Source organism: Somniosus microcephalus, chromosome 4, assembly GCF_052327205.1.
Source record: "Somniosus microcephalus isolate GS21.2 chromosome 4, FLI_Smic_1.0, whole genome shotgun sequence".
Taxonomy (NCBI): Eukaryota; Metazoa; Chordata; class Chondrichthyes; order Squaliformes; family Somniosidae; genus Somniosus; species Somniosus microcephalus.
Genome location: NC_140990.1, coordinates 55,438,024 through 55,451,104, shown reverse-complemented (window position 1 = coordinate 55,451,104; position 13,081 = coordinate 55,438,024). Strand labels below are relative to the sequence as shown.

At 48.8% G+C, this 13,081-nt stretch overlaps 1 long non-coding RNA gene and 1 pseudogene across 1 annotated transcript; both read left to right on the top strand.

The window, feature by feature from the left end:
* The first annotated feature begins 1,712 nt into the window (after positions 1–1,712).
* Positions 1,713–6,951, top strand: LOC147118933 (uncharacterized). Its single transcript, XR_015077971.1, has 2 exons — positions 1,713–2,098; positions 6,249–6,951. It is a non-coding gene; the product is annotated as an uncharacterized LOC147118933 (long non-coding RNA).
* Positions 6,952–9,546: 2,595 nt separating this feature from the next.
* Positions 9,547–13,081, top strand: part of LOC147118932 (uncharacterized) — a 64,252-nt pseudogene continuing 60,717 nt past the window's right edge.

Below are 13,081 nucleotides of genomic sequence, written 5' to 3'. Positions count from 1 at the left end.
CCAGGGGCACAACCAAGTTAGTCTGAGAGAATACATGCAGCTCGACACTGAGCAACTGAATTCTGACCACAGAAAGCACACTCGAGAAAAACCAGACGGAACAGGAAGTTAAGGCGGAAACAGAAGCAGATGTCAGATTGGCAGCAACCTCGCCACCTCCACCCCCCACCCAGATAGCCTGAGGGCGCTCCGCTTCTTCCTTGAACAGAGGCCCGACCAGTCCCCATCCACCACCACCCTCCTCCGCCTGGCTGAACTTGTTCTCACATTGAACAACTTCTCCTTTAACTCCACTCATTTCCTCCAAATCAAAGGTGTTGCCATGGGTACCCGCATGGGTCCTAGCTATGCCTGCCTTTTCGTGGGCTATGTGGAACAATCTTTGTTCCAGTCCTACTCAGGTCCCCTCCCTCACCTCTTTTTCCGATACATTGATGACTGTATCGGTGCCGTTTCCTGCTCTCGCCCCGAACTTGACAATTTCATTCACTTTGCCTCGAATTTCCACCCTTCCCTCACCTTCACATGATCCATCTCTGACTCTTCCCTTCCCTTCCTCGACTTCTCCGTCTCCATTTCTGGGGATAGGTTATTGACCAATATTCACTACAAGCCCACTGACTCCCACAACTACCTGGACTACACTTCCTCCCACCCCGCTTCCTGTAAGGACTCTATTCCATTCTCCCAGTTTCTCCGTCTCTGCCGTATCTGCTCCGACGATGCCACCTTCCACACCAGTGCTTCAGACATGTCTTCCATTTTCCACAACCGAGGATTCCCCTCTACCGTGGTTGACACTGCCCTCGACCGTGTCAGTTCTATCTCCCGCACTTCTGCCCTCACCCCTGCCCCTCCCTCCCGGAACCACGATAGGGTTCCCCTTGTCCTCACCTTTCACCCTACCAGCCTCCACATTCAACGGATCATCCTCCGGCATTTCCGCTACCTCCAAAGTGATCCCACCACCAAACGTATCTTCCCCTCCCCTCGCCTTTCAGCATTTCGCAGGGACCGCTCCCTCCGAGACACCCTAGTCCACTCCTCTATCACCCCTAACAGCCCTTCCCCTTCGCCTGGCACCTTCTCGTGCAAGCGGAGGAGATGTAACACCTGCCCCTATACCTCCCCCCTTCCCACTGTCCAGGGCCCCAAACACCCCTTCCAGGTGAAACAGCGATTTACTTGTACTTCTCGTAATCTAGTATACTGTATTCGCTGCTCACGATGCGGTCTCCTCTACATTGGGGAGACCAAATGCAGATTGGGTGACCGCTTTGCGGAACACCTCCGTTCAGTCCGTAAGGGTGACCCCGAGCTTCCGGTCGCCTGTCATTTTAATTCACCGCTCCATTCCCACTCGGACCTCACCATCCATAGCCTCTTGTATTGTTCCATGGAAGCTCAATGTAAACTCGAGGAACAGCACCTCATCTTCCGATTAGGCACTCTGCAGCCTTCTGGACTCAATATCGAGTTCAACAATTTCAGATCATAACCTCGGCCCCCATTACATTTTTTCCTGTAATTTTTCCACTCCTTTCCCCCCCCCCCCTTTCCTTTTGTTTCTCTCTCACACCTGGCAGCTATCTCATGCCCTGCCAGTACACTTCACACCTAATCTCAGCCTATTACCACCTCGTCTAGCTTCGAATACCTTTTATTGTCTCTTTTACTTCTTTTGTTTCTTTTAATTCTTTTGTCCGATCGCAGCCCTGCCTTCGATCTATTTACTTTTCTTTCCAGTTTTGAAGAAGGGTTTCAACCCGAAATGTCAACTCAAATTTCTCTCCACGGATGTTGCCTGACCTGCTGAGTTTTTCCAGCATTTTCTGTTGTTATTTCGCCTCTGACTCTGAAGGTTGTGGATTCAAATCCCACTGCGAGTTTCAGCCAAAGAGGGCGCTCTGGGCTGAGCCCCGCCCACTGGGTGCCACAAGCCCCGCCCCTCACACACTCCAATTGGTTGGAGGACCCGCCGCCCGCTCGGTCCTCCAGCCCCGCCCCACTCTTCCTATTGGACCGGAGCTCCCGTCAATCACCCGGGCAATGTGAGCTGAGCATGCGCGGACCTTGGCAGCAGCCGCTGACACATCAGGTGAGAGAGCTCAGGGAGTGTTTTTAAGCTTCTTTACAGTCCATTTGTTCGGCTGGGAGAGCGGGAGGCTCCGCTCAGTGATGCAGAGAGCCCTGCAGATGGAGAAGAATGTCGACCAGAGTCTGCTGGATCTGCACAATCTCTCCACTGGGAGCGCCGACCCTCATCTGTGTGAATTCCTGGAGACTCACGATCCGGATGAACAAGTGAAGATTATCAAGAAGCTTGGAGATCACATCCCCAACTTGCAGAGACTGGGACCCCTGCCTTGTAGGCATGAGGGCTTGTGACTTTGTACAAAGAGCTGAGACTTGAGCTCTGTAATGTCATTTACTGTAAAATGTTCAAAATTTAAATTAAAAAAAACAAAAATAAACCCCGGGGGGACACGGGCTGCACACACCCCGAGTGCGGCCCCAGGCCCCATTTCTAAAACACTCAACATTATCCGCCCACCGCTTCCCGGTTTCTCCCGATTTGCTCAGCAAAGGGGCCCCGCACCAAACCCCGGGACAGAGAGGAAATCAGGGAGTGTCTGTAAATGGAGGAGAAATGGTGACTGGTCAGGGAGCGTCTGGAAATGGAGGAGAAATGGAGACTGGTCAGGGAGTGTCTGTAAATGGAGGAGAAATGGTGACTGGCCTGGGAGCATCTGAAAATGAAGGAGAAATGGTGACTGATCTGGGAGCGTCTGAAAATGAAGGATAAATGTTGACTGGTCTGGGAACGTCTGTAAATGGAGGAGAAATGATGACTGGTCAGGGAGCGTCTGTAAATGATGGAGAAATGGAGACTGGTCAGGGAGCATCTGTAAATGAAGGAGAAATGGTGACTGGTCAGGGAGCGATAACTTCATAAATATTAAAATAGGAAAGGGATTGTCATCTTGGATGAAATAGGAAATCTGAAATTAGATGGCGCTCCAGGTCCAGATGATATCCACCCAAGTGTGTTTATAAAATGTGATGTGTGCTTGCTTTTATCATCAGTAGAGTCAGAGATTGTTCCCTGAGATTGGAAGGTAACTTATGTAGTTCCCATTTTCAAAACAGGGAATATCAGAGCCAGAGAACTACAGGCCCATCAGTGTGATCTCGATCAGAGGGAAAATGGTTGATGGGACCCTGAGGGATGCTGTTTATGGTCACTGGGGGTTAGCTGGAATCTAACACCTACTTCTTTCTGCTCCTCTACTCCTCTTAAAGGTTTACTATCTAGATTTTTTAATTGAATTGGGATGTGGACATCGCTGGCAAGGCCAGCATTTATTGCCCATCCCCAGTTACCATTGAGTAGCTGGTCTTGAGCTGCCTTCTTGAATCGCTACAGTCCGTGTGGTGAAGGTGCTCCCACAGTGCTGTTATAGAGGGAGTTCCAGGATTTGGAACCAGCGACGATGAAGGAATGGCGATATATTTACAAGTCAGGATGGTGTGTGTAACTTGGAGGGGAACTTGCAGGTGGTAGTGTTCCCATGTGCCTGCTGTCCTTGTCCTTCTAGGTGGAAGAAGTCGTGGGTTTGGGAGGTGCTGTCAAAGAAGCCTTGGTGCAGTGCATCATGTAGATGGTACACTCTGCAGCCACGGTACGCCGGTGGTGGAGGGAGTGAATGTTTAAGGTGGTGGATGGGGAGCCAATCAAGTGGGCTGCTTTGTCCTGAATGGTGTCGAGCCTCCAGAGTGTTGTTGGAGCTGCACTCATCCAGGCAAGTGGAGAGTATTTCCATCACACTCCTGACTTGTGCCTTGTAGATGTGGCAAAGGCTTTGGGGAGTCAGGAGGTGAGATACTCGCTGCAGAATACCCAGCCTCTGACCTGCTCTTGTAGCCACAGTATTTATGAGGCTGGTCCAGTTAAGTTTCTGGTCAATGGTAACCCCCAGGTTGTTGATGGTGGGGGATTCAGTGATGGTAATGCCATTGAATGTCAAGGGTCAGTGGTTAGACTCTATCTTGTTGGAGATTGTCAATGCCTGGCACTTGTGTGGCGTGAATGTTACTTGCCACTTATCAGCTCAGGCCTGAATGTCATCCAAGTCTTGCTGCCTGCGGTCACGGACTACTTCATTATCTGAGGAGTTGTGAATGGAATTGATCACTGTGCAATCATCAGTGAACATCCCCACTTCTGACCTTATGGTAAGGGAAGGACATTGGTGAAACAGCTGAAGATGGTTAAGCCGAGGACACTGCCCTGAGGAACTCCTGCAGTGATGTCCTGGGGCTGAGATACTTGACCTCCAACAACCACAACTCTCTTCCTTTGTGCTAGGTGTGACTCCAGCCAGTGGAGAGTTTTCTGCCTGATTCTCATTGACTTCAGTTTTACTAGAGCTCCTTGATGCTGCACTCGGTCAATTGCTGCCTTGTGTCAAGAGCAGTCACTCTCACCTCACCTCTGGAATTCAGCTCTTCTGTCTATGTTTGGACGAAGGCTGTAATGAGATCTGGAGCCAAGTGGTCATGGTGGACCCAAACTGAACATTAATGAGCAGGTTATTGGTGAGTAAGTGCCGCTTGATAGCACTGTCGACGACACCTTCCATGGCTTTGCTGATGATTGAGAGTAGAGTGATGGGACAGTAATTGGCTGGATTGGATTTGTCCTGCTTTTTGGGGAGAGGACATACCTGGGCAATTTTTCACATTGTCTAAAATCTCCTCCTTTGTCTTGGTGTCAGTTTTTGACTGATTCCGCTCGAGTGAAGCGCCTTGGAAGGTTTTACTACATTATAGGCGCTATGCAAATGAAAGTTGTTGTTGCTGTGCTACAATTGGCGTCAGCTTTGCCAGACAGAATCAGCCAGGGCCAGCGGCTGTGCTGCTCCCCATGTTTGAAATGTTGGCAGCTCGCTGTATCGGCTCACAAGCTCAGAATTAGCAATGTACTGGAGGGCAGACAGTGACTGGGCCGAACCCCACCATCACACAGCACCTTCAGTATAGGCTCACAGCTCAGAATTACCACTTGCTGAGGTACTGGAGGGCAGACAGTGGCTGGGGCCGAACCCCACCATCACACAGCACCTTCAGTATAGGCTCACAGCTCAGAATTACCACTTGCTGAGGTACTGGAGGGCAGACAGTGACTGGGGCCGAACCCCACCATCACACAGCACCTTCAGTATAGGCTCACAGCTCAGAATTGCCACTTGGTGAGGAACTGGAGTGCAGACAGTGACTGGGGCCGAACCCCACCATCACATAGCACCTTCAGTATAGGCTCACAGCTCAGAATTACCACTCGGTGAGGTACTGGAGGGCAGACAGTGACTGGGGCCGAACCCCACCATCACACAGCACCTTCAGTATAGGCTCACAGCTCAGAATTACCACTTGGTGAGGTACTGGAGGGCAGACAGTGACTGGGGCCGAACCCCACCATCACACAGCACCTTCAGTATAGGCTCACTGCTCAGAATTACCACTCGGTGAGGTACTGGAGGGCAGATAGTGACTGGGGCCGAACCCCACCATCAGGCAGCACATTCAGGAGTGAAATGGAGAAAAATCCGAGCCTGCGATAAATGGGGATTTCAAACAGCGAGGATGAGGCGATGAGAGAGTGTGTGGGACGAGGGTTTTATAGCTTAGGAGGGGCAAGAGAGGAAAGAATGTTCCAGGGAAACGAGTACTGTCTGTTCAGAATTTCTACCCTGTCTGTAACTCGATGTAAAGTTATGAGGACAGGCTGCACAGACTGGGCTTGTATCCCTTGAATATAGAAGATTACGGGGTGATCTGATTGAGGTGTTTAAGATGATTAAAGGAGTTGACGGTAGATAGAGAGAAACGGTTTCCTCTGATGGGAGAGTCCACAACAAGGGGACACAACCTTCCAACTAGAGCTCGGCCATTCAGGGGTGATTTTCAGGAAGCTCACCTTCACACAAAGGGTATTGGAAATCTGGAACTCTCTCCCCAAAAAACTGTCCAGGCTGAGGGTCAATTGAAAATTCCGAAACTGAGTGTGCTAGATTTTTGTTAAGCAAGGTTACTAAATGTTACAGAACCACGGCGGGTAAATGGAGTTAAGGTACAGATCAGCCATGATCTAATTGAATTCTGGAACCAGCTTGAGGGGCTGAATGGCCTCCTCCTGTTCCTATGTTACTATCTACAGTGATGACATTTGTAAACTGCTTTTACAGGGTATTAGAAGGGGAGGATATGCAGATGAGAAACTCAAACCAAACACCACATGAAGATCTGACGGAGTCACTCGATTCATCAGGACCTGAATATCATTGGCCTTTGAATGTGGAAGGAGAAATCTTCATCTGTTCTGTCTGCGGGAAATGATTTAAACATCAGTGTGACTGGAAAAGCACCGAGACACACACACCCAAGTGAGAGTGTTCCAGTGCACTCACTGTGGATAGAGCTTTAACCAGTTACACAGCCTGAAAAACATCGCACCGTTCACAGCGGAGAGAAACTGTACATGTGTACTGTGTGTGGACGAGGTTTCAACTGATCGTCCAACCTGGAGAGACACAAGGACACCGCACCATGGAGAAACCATGGAAATGTGGGGACTGCGGTGGAAAGGATTGAATTACCCATCCCAGCTGGAAACCCATCGATGCACTCACACCGGGGAGATGCCATTCACCTGCTCCGAGTGTGGGAAGGGATTCTCCCATTTATCTCACCTGCGGACACACCAGCGAGTTCACAAGTGACTGCAGGGGTTGGATTCTGCTGTTATTGCTGCTGTTAATCACATCCAGGACTGAACCATGTTCATTCTGGCAGTTGGGGTTTGTTTCTGCTGATGTTAATAACCCATATAACTGGGCTGGAAATTAATATTCTGGATAAATGTCAAATAAATCAGCTTTTTTTTAAACACATTGTTGTAGATTTTCTTCTTTCCCACCTGAGTGTTTAGCATCACCTGGCTGGAGCTCAGAAAGGACAATCTGGGGGAGGATCGTATGGTGGGAACAGAACTTCAGCCTGGACACAGTCCTTCAGGACCACACTGAGAGGGGTAAATGGCACTTTGGTCTTTCTCGTCTCTCTTCACTGACAGCAAAGTCACCGTGCGGGTTAATCTTGAGGCGTGTGAGAAACGTGTTCCAGCCGCTCCCTGCCATGGTTCAGAGCTCCTAGGCATGGAAAGGAAGGCTCCTTTACAACTGTGTTTAGAGTCAGGAAGAATGGTGAATGGTGGAAACATGCTGTCAAATCAGAGATTGGTGTAAAACTGATGACAGTCCTGAATCTTCCATTTTAAGGCAGGCATTACTCCATTTAAAATAAAACCATTTAAAATAAATTGGTTAAAGTCTGCACTAAAAGAGCAGACAGAGGAGTTCACAGGAGCCTGTTAACTGCTGGTACAATTATACAACAGATATTTGATCTCCAGATAAAGGAGGACCTGCAGCGTGTTTCCAGGAATTCCCTGTTTTATTGATGAGTGTGTGTTAGACACCAGGATAACTAAAAATACATGACCCGGAACATCCACGGGAGTGCAATCACGACAGTTAATCTGGGATCACTCCCACTGTGGAACTCCAGCACTGATCCTGCTGAAGGTTGTAGACTCAGGGAGTGGGGTCTCCAGGAGTGGACGGTAAGAAAGCTGGGCTTCAGTATCCTGACAAATATATGGTGAGGAACCAGAGGAATCCTTACTGAGGAATTGACTGGGGTTTTACCGGCCAGCGTAGGTCTAGGGGTGAATGATTCCTGACTCCCTGAATTGTCTTACATTGAACCCAGTTTGTAACAACATCAATTCAGTTTATAAGAGAATAGGGACAAATATCACCCACAATTGAGGGAGACAAAAGCAGCCAGTAGAAAAGCTAAGATACTTTTTGGAAAAGAGGATTCTGCACAATTGTGGTAATAATAGCAAAATCTTTTCCAGCTATGCCATCAGGCAGAAGGCACAGTCACATAGAGCTACTAAAACAACAACAACAATGTGTATTTATGTAGCACATTTAACATAGTAAAGCCACCCAAGGCACTTTACATGAGAGTTATAAAATTAAATTTGACACCAAGCCACATAAGGAGATATTAGGGCAGCTGACCAAAAGCTTGGTCAAAGAGGTAGGATTTAAGGAGCCTCTTAAGAAAGGTAGAGAAGTTTAGGGAGGGAATTCCAGAGGTTAGGGCCTTGGCAGCTGAAGGCACAGCCACCAATGATTGAGCGATTAAAATTGGAGATGCTCAAAAGGCCTGAATTAGAGAATTGCAGATAACTCAGATGGTTGTGGGGCTGGAGGTGATGACAGAGTTAGGGAGAGGTGAGGCCATTCCTGTTCAGCCTTTCATGAAAAGTATATCCTTTTAGGTCTACGAGCATCCTTGCAAATATTTTTTGCACCTTCTCCAGTGCCTCTGCTTTTTATAATATGGAGACCAAAACTATGCACAATACTCCCAGTGTGGTCTAACTGAGGTTCAATACAAGTTTAACATAACTTCTCTGCTGTTCAATTCTATCCCTCTAGAGAAGAGCCCAAGTGCTTGGTTGGTTTATTTTATGGCCTTATTAAGCTGTGTCACTACTTTTAGTGATTTGTGTATTTGGACCCCGAGATCCCCTATTTAGACTCTGACTTTCCAAGTAATATGTGGCCTCCTTATTCTTCCTATCAAAATACACCACCTCACACTTATCTCTATTGATATTCATTTGTCAATTACACGCCCATTTTGCAAAGGTATTAATATCTTCTTGTATTTTGTCGCCGTGTTCCTCAGTATTAACTTTACCCTCCAACTTGGTGCCAACAACAAATTTTGAAATTGTACTTCAGATTCCCGAGTCAAATCGTTTATGTAAATGATGAACAACAGTGGTCCCAGCACCGATCCCTGTGAAACACCACTTTCCTCCTTTTGACAGTCTGAGCAGCTACTCCCAACCCCTACTCTCTGTTTTCTGTTTTGTAACCAACTTGCTATCCATAACAGTTTGTAAGATCGACAAGATGACCCAGGTCAGGCCGTGTGGAGTGAAGGGCCAGGCAGCAGAATGGATGAAAAGATGGCTACAAAACAGAAATCAGAGGGTTGGAGCTAAGGGAAGTTTGCAGCCATCTTTCCATCATATTTGTTTGTGTCCCTGTATACTACAAGTTATTATTGTTTGTTTCATATTTGTGGTGCACTAGGGCTCTTGCCGAAAGGGCTTTTGTTCCTGTCTGGCCACAGTGGGACTACTTAGTGTCGCCCCTACCGATAGTCAAAAAAGGCCCAATCTCAATCGGATGGCAATTTTTTTTTTCACCAATTGGGGTTTTCAATGGCGGTGCAGTAACCCAGAATGCCGAGCGGGGTAGAAAGTGACCTATCCATGTCTACAGGAGCACAGTGCGCAGGCGCAGGTGCAGGACAGTGCACTGAGCCTGCGCAGCGCGTGTGGTGGCGCCGGATAAAGTAGAAGATACGCTCCCGAGAGGCGGTAGGAGATTGTGGGCTCGGGGAGGAATTGGACCCGTGGGTGGGCTGGGAAGCTTTATAAACATCTGATGTAGGCCTCAGGCCCCAAAGAAGAGCCCACAGGCCCCGTGTTTGCCGCACGGTGACAGGTTTGGCCGCCCGGGTCAGCGGGGTCACTGGCCGCCATCTTGGACAGACCGGGGTCACGGCGCATGCGCGGCCATCTTGGCCAGGAACAGAGAGTGGGCGGGGCTTCAGGGTCCCAGTGACCAGGAGAGACAATCATTGACTCATTGATTTTATTCTCACGCTGCACACAGCGGGTGCAGAACTGACCCTAACCTGAGTAGAGGGAGGGGGAAAACTGGGAGTGGAGGAAAGAAATGTTGGAGATGGTGCGATGGGTTTGGATTTCAGCACAGGGAGGAGGGAGAGTGTGTGGGACGGGGATTTACAGCTTTGGGGGAACAAGAGAGGAAAGAATGTTCCATAGAAACTAGAATTGTCTGTTCTGGATTTCTATCCTGTACTTACAGTGATGACTTTTGTAAACTCCTTTTACAGGGTATTAGAAGGGCAGGAATTGCAGTCAGGAAACTCAAACCTAACATCACGTCAAGATCTGACAGAGTCACTCCATTCATCAAGACCTGAATATCATCGGCCTTTGAATGTGGAAGGAGAAATGTTTGTCTGTGGGAAAAGATTTCAAACATCAGTGTGACTGGAAAAGCACCGAGACACCCACACCCAAGTGAGAGTGTTCCAGTGGAAAGAACTTTAGCCAGTTACTTTGCCTGAAAAAACGTTGCACCAGTCACAGTGGGGAGAAACCGTACACGTGTTGTGTGTGTGGACGAGGCTTCAGCGGATCGTCCAACCTGGAGAGACACAAGGACACCCGCACCATGGAGAAACCGTGGAAATGTGGGGACTGTGGGAAGGGATTCTCTTGCCCATCTGAGCTGGAAATTCATCGGCGCAGTCACAGTGGGGAGAGGCCATTCACCTGCTCCGTGTGTGGGAAGGGATTCACTTGTTCTTCCCACCTCACTGTTCACAAGCGAGTTCACACTGGAGAGAGACCGTTCGTCTGCTCTGTGTGTGGGAAAGGATTCATTGAATCATCTCACCATCTGAGACACCAATCTGCTCATACAGAGGAGAGGCCGTTCACCTGCTCTCTGTGTGGGAAGGGATTCACTCAGTCATCCCACGCCACTGCACACCAACTTGTTCACACCAATAGGAGACCATTTAAATGCTCTGACTGTGAGAAGCGCTATAAAAGCAGAACTGATCTGATGAGACACCAACGCATTCACACTGGGGAGAAGCCGTTCACCTGCTCCGTGTGTGGGAAGGGATTCATTCGTTCATTCAGTCTGCTGACACACCAGCGAGTTCACACCGGGGAGAGACCGTTCACCTGCTCCGTGTGTGGGAAGGGATTCACTCAGTCATCTATCCTACTGAATCACCAGCGAGTTCACACTGGGGAGAGGCCGTTCACCTGCTCTGTGTGTGGGAACAGATTCACTCGTTCATCGCACCTGCTGACACACCAGCGAGTTCACACCGGGGAGAGACCGTTCACCTGCTCCATGTGTGGGAAGGGATTCACTCAGTCATCCAACCTGCTGAAACACCAGCGAGTTCACAAGTGACTGCGGGGGTTGGATCCTGCTGTTATTGCTGCTGTTAATCATATCCAGGACTGAACCATGTTCATTCTGACAATTGGGGTTTGTTTCCTCTGTAACTGGGCGGAGTTTAATATCTGACAAATAAATCAGCTTTGTTTCAAACACACAGTGTGTCGAGACCTTGATTTCTCCCATAATAAGAGACTAATTGTTGTCCTGTTACCGACTGTTCCTTTCTTGAGTCGTTTCTCCTTTGTTAAATAAAGACTTGTATTTATGTAGCACCTCACTCGACCTCAGGACGTCCCAAAGTGCTTTACAGCCAATGAAGTACAACAACATAAAAGTACATTTGAAGAGCATTCACTGTTGTAGGAAATGCAGCAGCCAATTTGCACACAGCAAGCTGCCATGAACAGCAATGTGATAATGGCCAGACAATCTGTTTCAGTGATGTTGGTTGAGGGCTCAAGGGGCGTCGGTTCAGTAACTCATCCGAAAGATGGCACCTCTGACAGTGTCGCACTCCCTCAGTACTGCATTGGAATGTCAGCCTAGATTTTGTTCTCAAGTCTCTGGAGGTGAACTTGATCCCACATCCTTCTGACTCAGAGACGAGAGAGAGAGAGAAAGTGCTCCCACTGAGCCACGACTAACATCTGATCATTACTCTGGATTATTTCAGGTCTGATACCTTCAGTTACTCTCATGGACAAGTCCCAGCTCCCCAAACCATCCAGGGTACCTCTCCTAGCCTTGGTATCGAGGGGAGGTATCGGTAACATGTCCATGTACCTGCCCTGGGAGTGTTTGATGGGACAGTGTAGAGGGAGCTTTTCTCTGTATCTAACCTGTGCTGTACCTGCCCTGGGAGTGTTTGATGGGATAGTGTAGAGGGAGCTTTACTCTATCTAACCCATGCTGTACCTGCCCTGGGAGTGTTTGATGGGACAGTGTGGAGGGAGTTTTACTCTGTATCTAACCCGTGCTGTACTTGACCTGGCAGTGTTTGATGAGGCAGTGTAGAGGGAGCTTTACTCTGTATCTAACCTGTGCTGTACCTGCCCTGGGAGTGTTTAATGGGACAGTGTAGAGGGAGCTTTACTCTGTATCTAACCCGTGCTGTACCTGCCCTGGGAGTGTTTGATGGGACAGTGTTGACGGAGCTTTATTCTGTATCTAACCCGTGCTGTATGTGTCTTGGGAGTGTTTGATGGGACAGTGTAGAGGGAGCTTTACTCTGTATCTAACCCGTGCTGTACCTGCCCTGGGAGTGTTTGATGGGACAGTGTAGAGGGAGCTTTACTCTGTATCTAACCCGTGCTGTACCTGCCCTGGGAGTGTTTGATGGGACAGTGTTGACGGAGCTTTATTCTGTATCTAACCCGTGCTGTATGTGTCTTGGGAGTGTTTGATGGGACCGTGTAGAGGGAGCTTTACTCTGTATCTAACCCGTGCTGTACCTGACCTGCGCGTGTTTGATGGGACAGTGTAGAGGAAGCTTTTCTCTGTATCTAACCCGTGCTGTACCTGACCTGCGCGTGTTTAATGGGACAGTGTAGAGGAAGCTTTTCTCTGTATCTAACCCGTGCTATAACTGCCGTGGGAGTGTTGATGGGACAGTGTAGAGGGAGCTTTACTCTGTATCTAACCCATGCTGTACCTGCCCTGGGAGTGTTTGATAGGACAGTGTAGAGGGAGCTTTACTCTGTATCTAACCCATGCTGTACCTGCCCTGGGAGTGTTTGATGGGACACTGCAGTGGGAGCTTTAGTCATAGAGTCATAGAGTTTTACAGCACAGAAAGAGGCCCTTCGGCCCATCGTGTCTGCGCCGCCCATCCATCCCTGTCCAGTCTAATCCCATTTTCCAGCATTTGGTCCATAGCCTTGTATGCAATGGCATTTCAAGTGCTCATCCAAATG